The sequence below is a fragment of the Desmodus rotundus genome, chromosome 4 (assembly GCF_022682495.2).
Source record: "Desmodus rotundus isolate HL8 chromosome 4, HLdesRot8A.1, whole genome shotgun sequence".
Taxonomy (NCBI): domain Eukaryota; kingdom Metazoa; phylum Chordata; class Mammalia; order Chiroptera; family Phyllostomidae; genus Desmodus; species Desmodus rotundus.
Genome location: NC_071390.1, coordinates 81,654,780 through 81,673,058, shown reverse-complemented (window position 1 = coordinate 81,673,058; position 18,279 = coordinate 81,654,780). Strand labels below are relative to the sequence as shown.

General features: G+C 36.4%; 1 protein-coding gene across 8 annotated transcripts in view; it reads right to left on the bottom strand.

Annotated features, from left to right (window-relative positions):
• The window catches only part of ARHGAP24 (Rho GTPase activating protein 24), a 494,910-nt gene that overhangs the window by 100,582 nt on the left and 376,049 nt on the right, over positions 1–18,279 (bottom strand). The window contains exon 1 of one of the 8 annotated variants that reach the window (XM_045183732.3): positions 8,952–8,970. The exons of the other annotated variants lie outside the window; for them this stretch is intronic. The gene's annotated coding sequence lies outside the window, so the exon portion shown is untranslated. Of the gene's footprint in view, positions 1–8,951; positions 8,971–18,279 lie in introns of those variants that run through there. 8 annotated transcript variants of the gene reach the window in all.

The following is an 18,279-nucleotide window of genomic DNA, read 5'->3' as shown; positions in this document are numbered from 1 at the left end:
CTGCATCGCACGCTTCACACTGCTGGGGCTTCTACATGCTGTGTAGAGATGTTAAATTAAGAGCCATCACACCAGGGTTAGTAGCCAAGGTCATAGGAGTGAATGAGATTCCTCAGAAAGAGGCTTACACCAGAAGAGGGTCACTATTTATGAGGAAGATAGAGAGAGATGTACCAGAAGGAAAGGATGAGGAAAACATGGCCAGAAGAATGTGTATAGCCCGTTCTCTCTGCTCTTTCTCCTCCTCTTACAAGGGAAACAGGACTAAGATTCTTCTACTGATCTGTGAAGGCAAATCCATGTCAGACAACAGATTGGCAAAGGAAATTTTATCTTCCATTGTCAAGTCTTGATAAAGTTAAATGACTTAGGATTTTAATGATAGCTGATGACCGAACCCAACATTTTTCATGAAAATATTTAGCAGGCAGGAGACTAAACATAGAATTGGTGAAGGAATTAAAATTCAGAACACAATTTGTTTATTTATTGCTGCCAGCTTCTGTAGCTTGCCATGGAGAATTTTACACTGGTGAGTTTAAAACCAGAACTGGCACAGTGTGTGGAAATTTATCTTGGCTTTATCTCTATTTGGGATATAGAGGAGGTTTCACCCTCTCTCTCCCAAATAAATAAACAATTAAATGAATGCATTGCATTTGCTATGCAAATGAAACTTCAAGAGGAGAAATCTGGCATCCCCTTCTAAGTTCATTCTACCCATGAGCCACTTCTACAGAGAAATTCTACAACAACACTGCTAGGGGAGAGCTGAGGTGGCCAGAACTCCCAGTATGGGATTCAGGGAGAAGGGCGCAAAACAAGAGAAATCATTTTCTCAGTAGGAGATGGTCACAAGAGAAATAGATGGCAGTTTCTTTGAGATAAAGGGAGAAAATTCTTTTAAAAAGGTCAGTAATGAGAATGTAATTAAGAACTAATAGTAAACAAACAAAAAAAGGTAATATTAACCTGGCAACTGCAAAATGATGTTGGTTAATTAATGTCAACAAAGTAAACTACAGAAAGTATTTCTGTTATATTTTTTATCACTTCATTAAAGCTTAGAAATTTGATGAAATTCAATATCCCAAGTTAGAAATTAAATATCCCAACTATTCTATTTATTTAGCTATACCTGATGTCCAGAACTATGTGCTTACTTAGGCATGGGGACTCTTTCTGTCTTGTGTTTTTGTTTCAGTAAAGTAATTATTCTTATGGATTTAGTCACGGAAGCCATTAACTTTACATTGAAGTACTTTCTACCATGGAAATTAAAGTAATTGATCACAACAGACTGTGAAATCTATATACAACCTCTGGAAGAAGGAAATTACCTATAAATCTTTCAGACGGGTTTTGGGAACTGGCATTAAATTTCCATATTATGAGGCAGGCAGCCTAGAAACAATATCAAAATGCTAAGAAATAAGATGTGAATGGTCTAGCTCTAAACTTTTGAAGCTGCTGTGTTGATCATTAATCTTCCATATACTAGTTAAGCAAAATTCCCATATAAGACTCTTCATCTATTCACTGATCTTTTGTATCTAGAATCAACTCTGATTTAAAAAATGGCATAGACAGAAGTCAGGGTGGATACATATAAAGCGATTAGAAATTAGAAATATGAATTCTGCCATAAAACATCGCTTCAGACCAACCAACAGTTGTGAGAAGAGAGAGACAGAGGGAGAGAAAGGGGGAGAGAGATCTGCCCCCCGCCCCACAGAGTTTTTCTCAGGAAACAAACAAATATAAAAGATGGAAAACCCAGCTGCTCCGCGTGCATGGAGCAAATTCATGGTCATTTATATGTGTGTGTTTCATGAGTGTCCTGCTGGCTTTGGCCCAGGTGATCTTCTTTGGGGTAAATGCCTTTAACGTGAGAAACTAGTTATAGCCAAGATAAATTTCCACACACTGTGCCAGTTCTGGTTTTAAACTCACCAGTGTAAAATTCTCCATGGCAAGCTACAGAAGCTGGCAGCAATAAATAAGCAAATTGTGTTCTGTATTTTAATTCCTTCACCAATTCTATGTTTAGTCTCCTGCCTGCCTGCTAAATATTTTCATGAAAAATGTTGGGTTCGGTCATCAGCTATCATTAAAATCCTAAGTCATTTAACTTTATCAAGACTTGACAATGGAAGATAAAATTTCCTTTGCCAATCTGTTGTCTGACATGGATTTGCCTTCACAGATCAATAGAAGAATCTTAGTCCTGTTTCCCTTGTAAGAGGAGGAGAAAGAGCAGAGAAATGGGCTATATACATTCTCTCTGAGACCTCCGCCTTAGTCTTCTGGCCATGTTTTCCTCATCCTTTCCTTCTGGTACATCTCTCTCTATCTTCCTCATAAATAGTGACCCTCTTCTGGTGTAAGCCTCTTTCTGAGGAATCTCATTCACTCCTATGACCTTGGCTACTAACCCTGGTGTGATGGCTCTTAATTTAACATCTCTACATAGCATGTTGAACTTCAAACACAGAATATCTTCAAATAAAAATCATCATTTTCACCCTAACTACTGTATTTTTTTCTTTCCTCTCTTATCTTGCCTGAAAGTGATTGCAGTCTCCTTGTACAAGTATTGCTGACATTTTCCATCATCAATTCCCCCGCCACACTGGCCTCATGTAATCTTTAGGATAGACGTTTGTAAAGTGTGTACTTCCCAGTCTCTGTCTACTCTTTTGCGGGGATTTAGAAGTGAATGAAACAAAGTTTGGGCCCTAATGGATGTTATGCGCTATTGTCAGATTCAACTTGATGGCAACTGTTGATGAAAAAATCATTGGTAATAATCCATCATCAGAGAAGGAAGGTTCCCTGCTCTAGAAACCCACAAAGCCCTTAACAATCTGGCTTCGAACCCATTCCCAGCCCTCTTTTCAACCCAACCTCACTCATCTCACCCTGTTTTTCTAAGCAGACTATTCTAGCTGCCATCCATTGCCTGACCTTGCTTTCATTTGTGCTTCCTCCTATACTTCTTTATTTACTCGCAAATTTTCTATTAAAGCTTTAAGACTTTAATAGATAATTAAAGCTTTAGAAAGTTTTACCTTCAGTGAAGTTTTCTCCACTAGTTTTGTTCACTCTCCTAGCCAGATCTAACTAATGCCTCCTCTGAGGCTGTTTGTCCAGGCCTCTCTCACCTCCCATGTTCACAGAATGTTATAATTCTTCGCCTGCCTGTCTGCCTCCCTCCCTCGCCAGGCTGCCATTCCCTTAGTTGTAGGAGAAATGGTGTCGTTGCCATCACATCTTCAGCCTCTAGCAAAACTTCTGCCATGATAAGAACTTAGTAACAGTTTGTTTAAAGACAAAAACACACACACAAACACACACACACATTTTTTTAAAAAGGGGGAGGGGAGACGAGGGAAATGAAAGTCAGGAGCAGGGAGATTTTCTGGGAGGAATCATTGGTAATAAAATAATTAACTACCTTTATTTTACACTCAGTAAATGCTAAGGATTAAGTGTCATTGTTAACTGACAGCTAAGAGGAAAGACATTGATTGTCCCCAACAGACCCTTTGTCAGTGAAATGATTCATTTGCTCAGGTTGGTTTTTCAGAACGGGGAGGCTTTTCTTTCCTACAGCCGTGACAGGATAATGGGGAAGAAACTATGCATGCATCATTCACAAGAAAATAAAAATTGTGACCCCTTTTCAGCTCATGGATTTAGAAAATTTTAAAAAAGGAAAGAAGAAGCTATACACCCCAAATTATAGGACCATAAAAGTCTCAAAGGGTCAATACAAGATTCTGCCAGGACTCGGATGACTTATGTATGGGTGAGGCATTTGGGGGGATTCAGAACTACCGTGCTGAGGCCATTCTTGCTACTATAAGCTGTAAATTATAGAAATACCTGAAAGCATGGCGTTATTTATAGCAGAGGCTATTTCAATTCCTGTGTAAACTTCAGGAGAATGAATGTGCAGTGCTTTCACTAATCAGAAACTTGGCATTCCCTCTTGTTCACTCTTGTGTTCCCTCTTGGCATTCTATCCATTTTTTGCTCTGTAGCCACCAGTAGACAAGTAGCTAAATAGCCACTGAGAGAAGACAGGTGGTTATCAAAGGTCCCTGACATTGCAGCCATAAACTCACCTTGTACACCATTCATGCAGCTAAGACCAGCAAAGAACAGAATAAAAAGTGTTTTCTTTTCTTTTTAATTCCGTGAGGTCTTATACTAAAAAGGAAACAATGATCCCTGGTATTTATTGAAACTTCTCATTAAATACATTATTTCATCTAAAATAGTAATGTTAATTATACTTTTGCTAATTAGGAAGGCTTAGTAATTTCTAGTTTACCTGCATTTAGCATAAACAGATGACACACTGAATACATGTGAGTACCCTGCCTCTCTCTCTCTGTCTTGCACATACTACCACAGTCAACGCTCTCTCCGATGGGATGAGAAACTAACCTGCTCTCACTCTATGTCCAGACAAAACTTGCATTTTGATCATTAAAAACTCTGGCATTTTTCTGGATGAATTGTATAGGGTATCCATCCTTTTGAAACAATTACCTAATAAGAAGTTTAAAAGACAAAGCTTTATTTTTTTTTTGACTGCTGAAACAATTGCTACTCAGAGCAATTAACTCAGTACAATACAAATACATCTGAAGCTATAAACATCATTTGTAAATAGTAAAAATAAAACTTCTAAACTTTATTAATAAAATAAACATAAAACACACCAAAATATTTGGATGAGGGCCTCAGAAGTTAAAGACTACAACAAAGTAAGATTTATTTTATTACATTTGGGAGGAATAATCTTTAAAAACACTTTATATACCAATTTTCAAAAAATAAATATATACATTACAGAACATAGGCTATCTTGCGCCTAAATAAAGAAGGGGAGGTACAAAATAAGGGGAAAATGTAGGAAAAAAGAGGCAGTTGCTTTACATGAAGAAATTTGTGGGAGGGATGATGCTTCCTCTGGGCCATAGGTAAAACTGACTAGAACATGAGAATATGTTAAACACCATTCAGACTTGTCAATATGTATTATGTGATCCAGGGAAAATTACGATTCACACATGACCCAGGATATTCTCCAGTTGCAAAAGAAAAGGTTGACAGATCATATGTGATAAAACCTATTATTGTTTCAATAAACTCTATGCATACAACAGATACTGTCCATGAATCACCCTTGTTTAAACATTTTACATCAAAACAACTATAAACTATTATCTTAATATCTATGTGAGTATATGGAGTTAATTTCAGCTGTTTTATTTGTATCTCTTAGATGTGGTCTAGATTCAGTATTTTGGCTGCTTTATGAGATGGTTTTAACTTATTATGTATTCGCCTGTCTGGAAGCAAAGAAGTTGTGCGTTTAATACTTTCAAAGCTCTCGGAATATGTACCAATTTTCAAGTGCCATTCAGAAATAAACATCAGATGACTGTCTATCAGTTCCTCTTTCTCAATCAGTCTGAGTAGCATAAACTCAAGACTCTTATTTCAGTAGCAATTTTAGAACAGACACACAGTCTCGGTCTATAATATTAAGGCATGATACTTGCAGGACCATCCGCAGGCACACCAATTGTCCATCCATAAAGAGCTCACCTTTATATGTCATAAGAATGTTAGTCTGGAGCAGGATGATAACTAAACATAAAAAGTATACTCACATCCAAGGAGCAGTTCACTGTTGTGTATGAATTAAACAACTGAGGCTATAATTTCTATTTCACTTAGTAAAAATGTTTTATGATTGTTCTATGCATCAAGTTTACCATATTAAAGGAAGCAGATTATGTTGTCAGACAACGGGTATTGATAATCATTAAACTTTTGCTGAAAACATGATTTGCTACAGAGTATCCTGGGCCCTTAAACCATGAACTACTTTTGAGTTCAGCCACTGCTAACTTAAAGATAAATCTGAACATTAGAATACGATGTTGTGACTTTGATTAATAGTTATCTTTAATTTTTAGACAAGTACAACAATGGCATTGATTTTGACACTATCTCACATTTCTCTAACAGAGGGATTCTCCTTCTAGGCAGTGCTTTTATTATCCAGATTGTCTCTCGGTTAGGCATAAAAGACAATCAATAAAATAGCAACCAAAACTGCTTACCCTCTCTAATGCTAACTTTGACAACGAAAGAACCCTGATAATTAAGAGAAATGAGCCCAGTCTCAAGCATCACAGTACACTATTTCAGTTTTCCATGTGGCTCCATACATGAGAGATCACCAAATATTTGGAAGCATATGTAAGGCCCACACAAAACCGTTTCCCTATTTTATTGGAGATAACTCAAAAAGATGTAAACAGGTATCAAAATTCATGGTGCTGTCTATTATTTTACAACTTAAGCTATATAGTGTATGATTAAACAATGCTTTTGTTATATTTCACATTTTTGAATTTTAGAGACACAGAATAAGCCCCCAAAGAGATGATCTTGAAAATTTTAAAAATGGGTTATTGTATTCTCTGAGAAAGTAAATGAAACCCCCAAACTGGGTAAGAGTCAATAGTTATTTACAGGCTTTTATAGAAAATTTACTAGGAATTAGAACGTGTAAAAATGGTCCTTACTCAAAGAGCACAATTTAAGAAGACTACAAATAAAAACATGTATTTAAAAAATCTATAAAGAGACACCCAGTTTCCAGAAGCAAATACAAGCCTAAGTGAGGCCATCCGTGCATATTACAAAACTAGAAGCCCAAGGGAGGTAGCAAGCACTTAACTTAAAACACAATAGGCAAGACCACATACACAAACAGTGTACTCTGCAAAAGGAGTCAGGTACCTAATGGACCTAAGATGCACAACAAAGAACCTAAGTCCTAAAATGTTTTCCAAAACTACATTGGCTAATAATGAATAAGTCTGAACACGGAAGAAGAGCCATTGCCTTAGACAAGAAAAGTGCAATCAAGTCTGACTTTCTCTCTGTGTGCCTCTACATGGTGACCTGGGGCCACTCTTGGAGTTTCTTTGTATTTCCTGACAGAGGTAAAGAACCTATATAATTAAAAAATTTCCAAACCCATTTTCACCATATTTAACTTGTAGAAAGTAACAAATTCTAGAGACTACATATGTACACTCTATTTGTGAAGACAGCAAATAGTTCACTGAAGACTTTAAAGCAACAGTTTTAGTTGATGCCACAATCCCTTTCTGTATTCAGAACCCCCAAATCCACTCCCAAGATTTCATTATCAAAGCCTCCAAATATGCTAAAAAGAAAAAAAAGTCAGTGATTTTACCTTCCATATTTTCTAGGAGGAAGTCAAACATTTCACAACTTGACAGCTTCAAATTCAATCTCCCTTCACGATAGGTGTGTTGTGAAAAGTGGGCTAGTTTCCAGGTCTCCAGAAGAAAGCTAAGCCAGACCAGAGGTTTGATGGCTTGACACTCGTCTCCCCTTTTATCAGCTAAGGGTGAGAGACCAGTGACCACACATAATACTTCTGTAATGTTCCCTTAACCAATGTTTAGAAAGCTAGTCTTGACAGAAACTGATTACAAGGATAAAAATCACACCTCTTGTCCCCTCACAACAAAGGGCTCAACAATGAGAAGATTAAAAGACAGGCTTTGAAGTGGCTTGCTGTCCCCGTGGTCTTTAAAGTCAAAATAGGCACAAAGTTTTTCCTCTCATTAACTTTTAGCATCTTCTGGTTTGAATGGACTGGAATCTTCAAAGATCAGATAGTACCAAAAAGGGTTTTGTTTGAGAAAATTTTAGCAAACCTTCCATGGAAAGTAGGTTATAGGAAATAAATTGGAATTGCCAATTCCTAAGTAATGATTGGGGAAGTTGAGCGTGTTAATGAAATGAATACTAAGTTAGTGTTGTTATCAATTACAGCTTAACCAACATGTTCTTACTCGAACTTTAAGCACTTTTTACTTTGTGTGAGAACAGATGCGATAAACAAAGCTTTCACACACTTGCTCTCATAGCATCCACAAAAGGTTTAAGCAAGCAAGGATGTTTTTGTTGTTTAAATTTCTAGTTGGTAAATAAAAAAAAATTGAGGCATAGGGTATTTTTTTTACTAAATGTGCCTAAAAAAAAAACTATAGATCAATGTGCAATAAAAGTAGAATAAGCAGTTTTAGTGAAATACAACCCAAATGTGAAAAAATAAAAAAAAAATTCATGGCTTCTCAATTTGTGTTGCATTTTCCTGATGTCTCTGTATTTGCATGTTTGAATATTTTTCACTGGCCATATCATTTTTCCAGAAACTCTCACTATCCTTTGCCTTCAACCTTGTACTACCTTGGTTTCTTCATTTTTCAAGGTTTTGTCATTGGATTTCTTTGAGTGATGAGTCACTGTTTTCCTTTCCCCAGTGTAACACACCTGAGCAAGTGTGCCTTGCCACCTGCACCAGCAAAACGAGATGCCTCTGGCCCCTAAAGAGGCTCGGTTCTTTGTCTTTGGGTCTTTGTTCTCGGTATTCACACTAGCTGCAAGAGTTAACTAACAATATTTCTTCGACCTCATTTGCATTTGAAAATCACCAAGAAAAGGGAAAAAGCATAGCATATGTATTTTACAAGCAACTCAGGTAATCCAGTTGATTTCAATATTCAGCAAAGGTTGCAAACCACAAAAACCTATCAAAATTCTCCCCATCACTCCAAATCCTTTTATTAACCCTTTCAGCCCTAAGTGTCCATTCCATCTTTTGAAGTTCTTCATCTTGTAAGTTTCCAGTGGTCCCCACCAAATTCTTCTTTGTGTGCAGACTTCTGCAAGCCCTTTCACTTAGTGATAAGCTTAAAAACTTAAAAGAACAGGTGACAGTCCCACTCACTGCTCCATCTTTAAATCCTTTTGTTCACTAGAATTAGTCCTGCTGATTTTTTTCACCCAAGCCATTTGAACACAGAGCTTGGGGAATTTACCTCAATGTCTTTCCTCACCAATTGGGGTCAATCCAGCAAGGTCTTTCTCCCAGGTAGCAGCTCCAGGGCAAGACATTGTGTGCTGTGCAGCAGGAATTTTTCCTTCCCAACACTCTGATCTCCTCTCTGCTCTGGGCAAACCCCGCTTTTTGGTTTCTGTTTGGCTCTCAGAGACTCTCGTTTCACTCCAGGGTTTGGATAATCATTCACTGATTCTGGTATGGCATTTGACACCAGCACTGTTCTTATTTTCTGTTTGCTACATTCTAGCCATCTATTATGAACTCCATACATTCTCTTGGAAAATCTTTTCAAAATGCTTCCTAAATCCCTTGACATGTAGACACCGCACCTTGATGTACTCACTAAGCTGGTGATCAGCTGTAACTGCAGAAATGATGTCAGGTCCCAGATATGTCCTCACTTACCCCATGTGGTTTTGCCTCTTAGAAAGTGTGAGCTTAAATGTGAGTCCTAGTACAGATAAGACCTGCTTCGTCCTTACCTTTGCTGTAATGATGCACTCGGTGTCTGGCACATGCTAAGGCTCAAACTGTTTTGAACATTTTATTAAAATATAAAATACACAAGTTTAGATTAAAAAAAAATCAAATCTTCCTTATTTGGAGTTTCTAGCCTTCCTCCTCCTGGTTCATTTCACACAAACATTTCCATATTCAGAACTAAAATATAGAATACAGGAAAGCACAAAAATTACTGTGTTCATATTTCTGACTCTTTGCAGATCAGACTCCAGGGAACAGGAGTGTTTAATTAACTGGCCAAGGTCCTACAACTAGTGAATAGAAGGGCTGGAAGTTAGATTTCCTAATTCCAAATATATAATTAATTATCAGGAAGGTTTCACAGTAAAGAGAGTCAGGCAATGAAAAATGGGAGAAAAATACTACTGATTAGTCCCCTAGAGACTAAAAGCATTTTATCTCTTTTGTCATTTAATTCTCACAATAGCTTTATGATAGTAATAACATTTGCATATTTTAAAGAAGAAACCGATATTCAACAAACTCACATGTTTTTTCCTAATCTAAGTAAACTAACAAATACTATACACTAATTTGGAAGCCAAACCTATCTACCTCCACAGCCTAAAGCTTTTCCACTGCCAACCTAACCAGAGAGTCTGAAAGACAATCTAGCATAAATTCTTGATTGAACTAAGAAATTCACCCAAAACAATCCCTGAAATCAGATCTTCTGATTTTTAAACCCCAATCAAACTCCAAATTCCTATAAAAATATTCCTTAGGGTATTTTCCTTTACTGAGGATCAATGTGACTGAAGACCATAAAAATGCACCGACATAGATAGTTACTAGATGGGTCCCCAGCAGCCACTGTCCACGTTTGTCACACCCTGTGCACAGCATCCAACTTGTTTTACTCGTCACACAATGAATAATTTGTTATTTAAGCACTGGTAATTAATTGTGTTTTCCTTCCTAGAACTGGAACATGGAGTAAGATTTTATTGTTATTGCTGTTCGTGACCATAATCTCATAATTCATAGCAGAGGCTTAATGTATATTTGTTGCATAACTGAGTAAGTCACCTTATTGTCACAATGGTGTCATGCAGTGTTTTAAATAATGTGTGCCTCTATATTTAGCAAACACTGTTTGCATCTGATTATATTTTGGCAACTCCTCTTTCGATCACTATGGAAATGCCCAGATTTTCTATTTTTTATTGCCTTCCTAAGATGCCTTTACCTTTACTGTTATCAACTTAAGTCCTTGATTTTGAGTCATTGCTTTTCCTTCTTTTGTAGCTCCCATTGTAACTTTGGTCAAGCTCATACCTCTCCCTTTATCCACTGTATCCAGTGGTAACCCCAAGAGCCAAGGAAATCTTCTAGGGAAGCCTTTCATGAGGATTCAGACCTCATGAAAGTGTGGATTGGAAATCACCACTTCAAAGTTTCACTAATCTTTTACATAGCTCTAGAAAATTAGCAAAGTAAGTGATCGTTTACATACCACTTAGATTATCACTTTACATACTATTCAGAAAATGCAGGATATTTTGAAGGGCTTAAAGATTTACATAAAAATAATTGTATAATTCCTTTGATTTGGGCTTAAAATTGAACTAACAATTCCCAAATTAACCATCCCCAGCTATATTTAAGGGGAAAGAGTTGAGCACTAAATTTTACAAAAATTTACTGTAGGCTTTAAACTACTTATTAGCTGTTTTTTTTTTTTTTTTTTTATCCAAGTCTGCAGTCTTTCATGATTTCTAAGACTGAAAAATCATGAAAGTATTTGTGATGCTGATAATCCTTAGCAGAAGGAAGAGTTGATCCCCTACCCATGACTGACAACGTGTGTTTTGCAGAGAGGTGATCTCTTGTGCAGAAGCCCACCACCTTCATGTGTCGTGTGCAACCATTTCCCATCAACACTGGTTTTACTAGAATTAAACTGCTTAGCAAATAGATTACACTGAGGAGGTTTCAAATCAGCATAATTTATTGTACATGGTCACAGCTGACTAAAAAGAAACTATCTTGTCAATGTAGGTTTATACTTGATAAATGTAGTATTCTGGTGAGTAATCTTGATAATAGGGTAGCCTATGCATGTGTGGGGATAGGGGTATATAGAAATGTCTACCTCAACTTTGTTGTAAATCTAGAATTGCTCTAAAATATATATATATATGAAAAAATAGACACTACCAGGTGTTACTATATACAGTGAAAGGAGGAATGAAGCTTCTACACCATCTCACCACATTCTGTGGTATATAGTGGACTTCATGCCTGCCCAATGTGGGGCAGAGGGGCTGCAACTGCAATAGAGTGTTGGTTGCTATTGCATTCTCTGTGGCACAAACCTGACAATAGAGAGTCCAGTAGAGACCCAGAATCGAGCTCAGAGAAGCCCAGGGTGCTTAGGACTTTGAGAACTGTGGGCTTGTTTTCCCAGGTAGTGAAGACATGCTTGGTGATTTGAAGGACAACAAGCACTACTGACTTGCATAGTCTGATCTGACCAAATTGACATTTCTTTGAAGTCACAGTGGGTCTGTGAAATAACGTAGTCTTCAGGAGGTAAAAGAAAGTTTACCCCAGAGCTTAATGTAAATAATGTAAAGAAACCTAGACAATCTCTGTTCTTCCTTTACTGTACTTTTTGTCTTGTTTAAATGAAAAATTAAATTTAACCAAAAATTATTTAATTTTTCCATGTTCTTTTTTTATTTTGGTTACTATCCTTTGCACAAATACTATTTCATTATTTTCTATTACTATAAGAATTATAATTAATATTTATGTTTGAAATATATATTTTATTTTTGATGACTCATAATTTCACAAGATGGAAAACATTAATTAACCTAAGGAATAACTGTTACAATTTTAAAAGGATAGAAGCAAACCAAAATGATAACTACATTGAAAGTTTATATTAACTTGTACTATTGGAACTACATGTTAATTTCCCTAATTTGATCTGTGAAATTATACTTTTCCAGGGTAATATCACTTGGTGCATTTATAGAAATATAAAACTGCCGGATGGTAATCATAGCAAATCTCCAGGACACACAGAGGTAGGCAACGTATTGTACAGAAATAAATTGTATCTTGTATCTAATACAAAGAAAAAATCTCAGAGAGTAACTTTCATAATTAACACGATGCAACTGATATGTATATGGAACATAATTTTACTAATTGTATTGTCATAAAAAATGCATAAACAGGATCATGATGTTGATATTTCATGCAAAGAAAGCCAAATAAAATGCTTTCTTTTTACCACACATAATTACTATGTTCCTATAAAATATATACAAGTGCTGTATTTCTTAATGTTTTTCTGGAGATAAAATTTCAACCCCCTATTCGGCAGCCATCCTTTGTAATTTTTGACGAGCACTGAAATGCTTGCACTGTTCTCAGCTCACGTGCTCAGCGGAGACCGAGAGCTGTGTCAAATTTTCACTCCACATTTTCACACAGTTTCTTCAATACTTTTGCAGAGCTGATATCTTATATCATAAAGGTTGGCCAAAGGAGAAAAATTTAAGATTGTAGAGAAAAATGGCCATAATGTAAGAGAAATGTTATATTGGAGATAAGAAAAAAACCTTAAAAATTGCTTTTTTATTATCCTTTATGGGATAAACTGGTGGAGCTTCGTATGTTCTGTGATAACGAATACTTTGGACTTTTACAATAAAAAAAATTGCACAAGATCAGAAATATCAAAGTTCACATATTTTTCCAAGATGTAAAAAACATGCATATAGAATCTTTTTTTAATATATATGTAGCTTAATGCCACTTCAAATTGGCTGAAATATTATCTGAGCATGGCTTGACTTTCATCTATTAATGAGTGCTAATTACTATTGTTAATTAATGGGGATCTAAATGTAGAAATTTTCTCCTCAAAGATAATGAGAAAACAACACATGATATTATATTAACTGTAACTTAAAAAATTGACTATCTCTTCTACAGAATATATATAAATATGGGCTGTACAACTGTGGTTACATTTTTAAGAATAACCTGATATATAATCTTCCTGAAATTGTCACTGAGTATTGGCCTTATTCTCTTGCGCACTGTACTCTACTTTCAACTCAAGCAGATGTAACTTGTTTTTTTTTAAAAGCATTTTAGAGCAGTGAAAATACACATACACACAAATATGTCTGTATATATTCATAGTTGTAAATTAAAAGGATAAAATAAGTCTAAATACTTGCAATCAGCTGAAATAATGGAGTTACTAGGTACAGGAATATTTCAGCTATATGTTATAAATATTTTTGTCTTTCATTTTAAAGTAACCCATGTTCCATTTCAGTTAGCTGCAAAAATAGCATTACTTCTTAGCCACTTAACATCAAATAAAGAGAATTAAACCCTGAGGTATACATTAAGTTAATGTATATTGAGTAACTATCAATTCCTGGAACTCTATAGTCTGCATATTATTTTGGTTTCACAATCATGGACCAATCTTTTCTTCCACTAGTAAACATAAATGCATGGTGCTCTGTATTGTTTGGGCATATTTAATATGTTTTCTTGAACAATTTATAAAACAATTCTTTTGTCTTTATTAGACATAAAACTATTGGAATAGTTTGCCCCTACCTAATTTCAACATATTTTAGATAGGATGAAATGTGCCAATATGTTCTTAAATTTTTATTTCAAAATGAATACCTATACCCATTACTCATTTTGCTTTTTCTATGCCCCTGCACTGTAAAACAAATATACACTGGAATGAAACAAACAGAACAACAAAAGTCTACCTCTATAGACTACAAGTATTTAAAACATTTTTAAACAAGCTACCATATTTTGTTACACAGTCATAACAAAAAGCTTGGTGAGAGATATGGAGAGACAGGTATCATCGGAATAGAGAAGCAGCGTCTATGACTGAAGGTTTTCATGGAAACTGAGTCCAATAATAACGTAGCAGTTGACAAAGCACATCAATCTCTAAGACAGGGCAGCCTTAGACTCCTCTGTTTGCATGGAAAAAAGAAAAGGTCCAATGGAGATGATGTAAACTTGCAAAGAATCTCACTTTGACTATGCTTTAGTTAGGCTCTTCTGAACTCTCTTTTTAACTAGGCCCTGACTTTTGAGCTTCTGTGTTCATCTCTGCATTGTCCAATTTTAGCAAGAATCCTGCTAAGTCAATTTAGAGAGGATCCCCTACCCTCTATATCTGAGGGGGGTTTTCATCCCCCCAGGTAATGTCTCATTACCATGGCCTTCCTTCAGCAAGAATCCTGTTAGGTCGGTTTACCCAGAATCCTCCCTTACCCCTCATGTTTCCTCTCAGGGATTTTCTATTCAACTCTTCTCCCCCTTCCTTAGCTATAAATTCCCATTTTTCCTTGTTGTATTCAGAGTTGAGTTCAATCTCTCTCCCCTACTGCAAAATGCATTACAGTGGTCCCTATATCTATTGACATAATTCTCCTGAATAAGGTCTGCTTTAGTGTTCTTTAAAAATTATCATGAATCACTTTTTTAAACAAACATGCAGCTCTTTTCCCAAGTAGTGCCAAAAGAACTTCGACAAACCACGCTCACTGTGCGGTGGTTACACGAGGGCCCTGACCGGGAGGACCTAGGTGAGGCCAAGTGTGTATGAGGATGTGCTCCATCGCATTTAGAGCAAGAGGGACTGAGCAAGATAATCCACTGGGTTCTGGAAGAAAATAGTATAATTTGACTTTGTATTATGTTCATAGAAGAACATAAAGACATCCAATAATGTTTAAAATGTGATTGATGTGGGTGCTGTCACTTGGTACCTATATTAGGTCATCTCTTTTGCTTCCTGAACAGAATATTAAGCCATAAGGAGGAGTTTCACACGGCAAAGTAGCTGAGAGCAGAGACATCACATTGCACTTGGGTTTTGAGCTTATTGAATAGGGGATGGTTAATGGGCACACAATTAAGTGAAGTAGTGGATGAGAGCATCAATTTTAAGAAATTGGCCCTCATGAAATGGACAAATGGCTTAAAAATATTCCTTCCAAGAAACCAGGGATTAAAGGCAATACCGATAATTCAAGTGCTAGCCAAGTCCATTTAGTAAATTACAAATGAAAAAATCTAATAGGTTCTGATGAGAAGTAGGGCAAAAATTTGAAAAATTTTACAAGATTTTAAAAAACATGTGACTATACCTGCTGTTTCCGTTGCTAGACTTCACCCTGAGTGTGTGCTGATGCACAAGGCACACATCCTGCCTCTGTGGGGTACGTTCCCTTAGTTACATTGTCACCCCAATCACTTTTATGACGTTAAAGATTTTGAAAAATAATTTATTTTAAAATATATTAAATATATTTCCTTCATTCAAAAAATTAAGGCTATTATTTTAAATATACACTACCTTTTCCTACACGTTTCTTTGACATAAACTTCCTCCCTTGTGATTGTTAAATAGAGGAATGATGTTAATAGGCTGTAACAGTTGTTTTAGTTTATACATGACTTGTTCATACAATGTTCATGTTTTAAAGGAATCAGAGACAAGTTTTTCACAACTAGAGGGAAAACCTCATCAATATTTGAAAATCTTAAGAACAGACCTGAAAACCTACAGAGGTACCTTCTTCTGGTAGTGGCTCATTTAGGAATTTTAAGAAATACTCAACTTTTCGGTAGGTTAGACTGCAGTTGCAATTATAGAAATGACATGACCTATCCCCATGGCTTAAGATAATGGATTAATGAGAAAGTCTGCAGCTCGAGTAAGATTCTTAATTTTGCTGAAAGTGTTCTCCCCTAGAAACAAGTACTCTTCCAGCCCTACATCTCTTGGGAAGTACAAGCCCAGGATTCAAGGCTTCAAAGGACGGACTGGCTGATGCTGGGTGGCAATGCCCTGTGCATTTAGCAGTGCTGATATTTGTATGAAGAGTTTAATAATTCTCATTTGCGCCCTGCTTTAAAATTGCTCTCATTTTTGAGTAACCTCTTCCTAATTCTATGGAAAAGTACAAGCCTTATTATTTTCATTCAGCAATTTTGCAAGACACAGAATTTTTCAGAAACCTATAGGAAAGAGAATTGCCTAATTAAATCACCCAAACTTAAAATTATAGTTTTGTCATATTCTATACTAAAATACATTAATAAGACTTATAGAATCAAATGTATATATTTGCACTGGACTACACAGGCTATTTGTTTCATTTCATTTCTTTTTTTAATTGAGAGAGAGCAGTCAAAAATGTTTTGAGGCCACTGGTCCGATCTGTACGACCTTGCTGGGAAGGAGTGAATAAAAGCAGACATCTTTAGTGTAGACCATGGAGTGAGGAACTGCCCAGAATGAGTCTGGCACAAGACACATACACTGAAGTAGAAACGCATGAAATGATGCCTCATGAAATGGATACTTGGAAATATCCAATAAAAGCAAGACAGACATGGGTCAGCAGCAGGCAAGAACAGGATCGATCATTCTAAACATCCTGAACACCTGGGGCAACATATATCACCCTCCACTCTGGCTAGTTTGTACTGCCCTCCACTCCTGTAGGAGCCCGGGGAACAGTGCACCATGTCTTATTTAGCTTTGTAAATCCCCTGCACTTGGCAAAAGCTCTGGTACATAATAGATGATCCCAAGTATTTGGGGAGTGAACAAAGTGATTTATGAATAAAGATGTGTGCTCACCTGAAAAGGAAATAGGGCAAAAAGGAAGAGAAGAAAGGAGAGATTAACATTAATCAAGTGGCCATAAAGTGTCAGAAGGAGAGCCAGATATTTTATTGCTCTAAATTATTCTTACAGCTTTCCTATAAGGTACATATTCCCATTTATATGGAGCAAGCTGAAGCTGAGAAGTTTATTTGTTCACCCCAAACTGACACAGCTAGTAAATAACTGGCCCAGAGTTTGCAACATGATCTGACTTAGGAGTCTATGGTCTGGGCTCCTGGCTCCTTGGTGCTGACAGTGAAGGGCGGGATTTCCACTGAGTATAGCTATAGTCCTAAACCACCGCCTCTTTATGCAGAATTCCAATGCCAGCCACAGAATTCTTCAAAGTCTAGAGCATCAGCAATAGTATGACTAACTGTAACTTTCCAACCAGTGAAGACAAATAGGCCATTAACAATGTATCCCCCCCTTTCTAATTTACCCCTTCTTCATAGTTCAATTCCAATGGATTCATTTTAGTTTGTCTGAGATATGTTTTAAATTCAGTTTCTATATTAATGTGTTCAAGGATTCTGTCTCTGTGATGTAAAATATAAGACCTAGGAAATTCAAATGTTCCTGTGAAAAATAAAAAGTTTCCTGAGCTCAAGGTCACTGCTCTATAGTCAAAATGTAACATATTATATTAAAAAAACACTTATTCAACCTGCTTAAAGTTTGTGAGTAAGTAATTTATGTGTAAATCTTCCTGCAAGTGTATTGGTAATGCAGATTTAACATGGGGTGCACACTAGACCTTGGTTAAATGTCTCGTTGAAAGAGCAAATAAACTTTTTAAAATGTTGGCTATAATCATTATTTTTAAATAAAAACAATTTATTCGAACCTTTATCTTAGCATAATAATGTTATCCAATTAGTAATTAGGAGTCTTCAAGAGGATAAACTGCATGGATAATAAAATGTGTCCCTTTGTTGGTGAAAGGAACGGTGAATGTCTGTCACTGCTTTGTCCCTCAAGCAGAGGGAAAGTCATTTTGAAGCAAATGAATCTCAAGTTTCAAGGTCTTTCAATCACATGGGCCTTTTCCAAGGCCCCGGAGGGGCTATATCCAGTGCTCACATGGTCA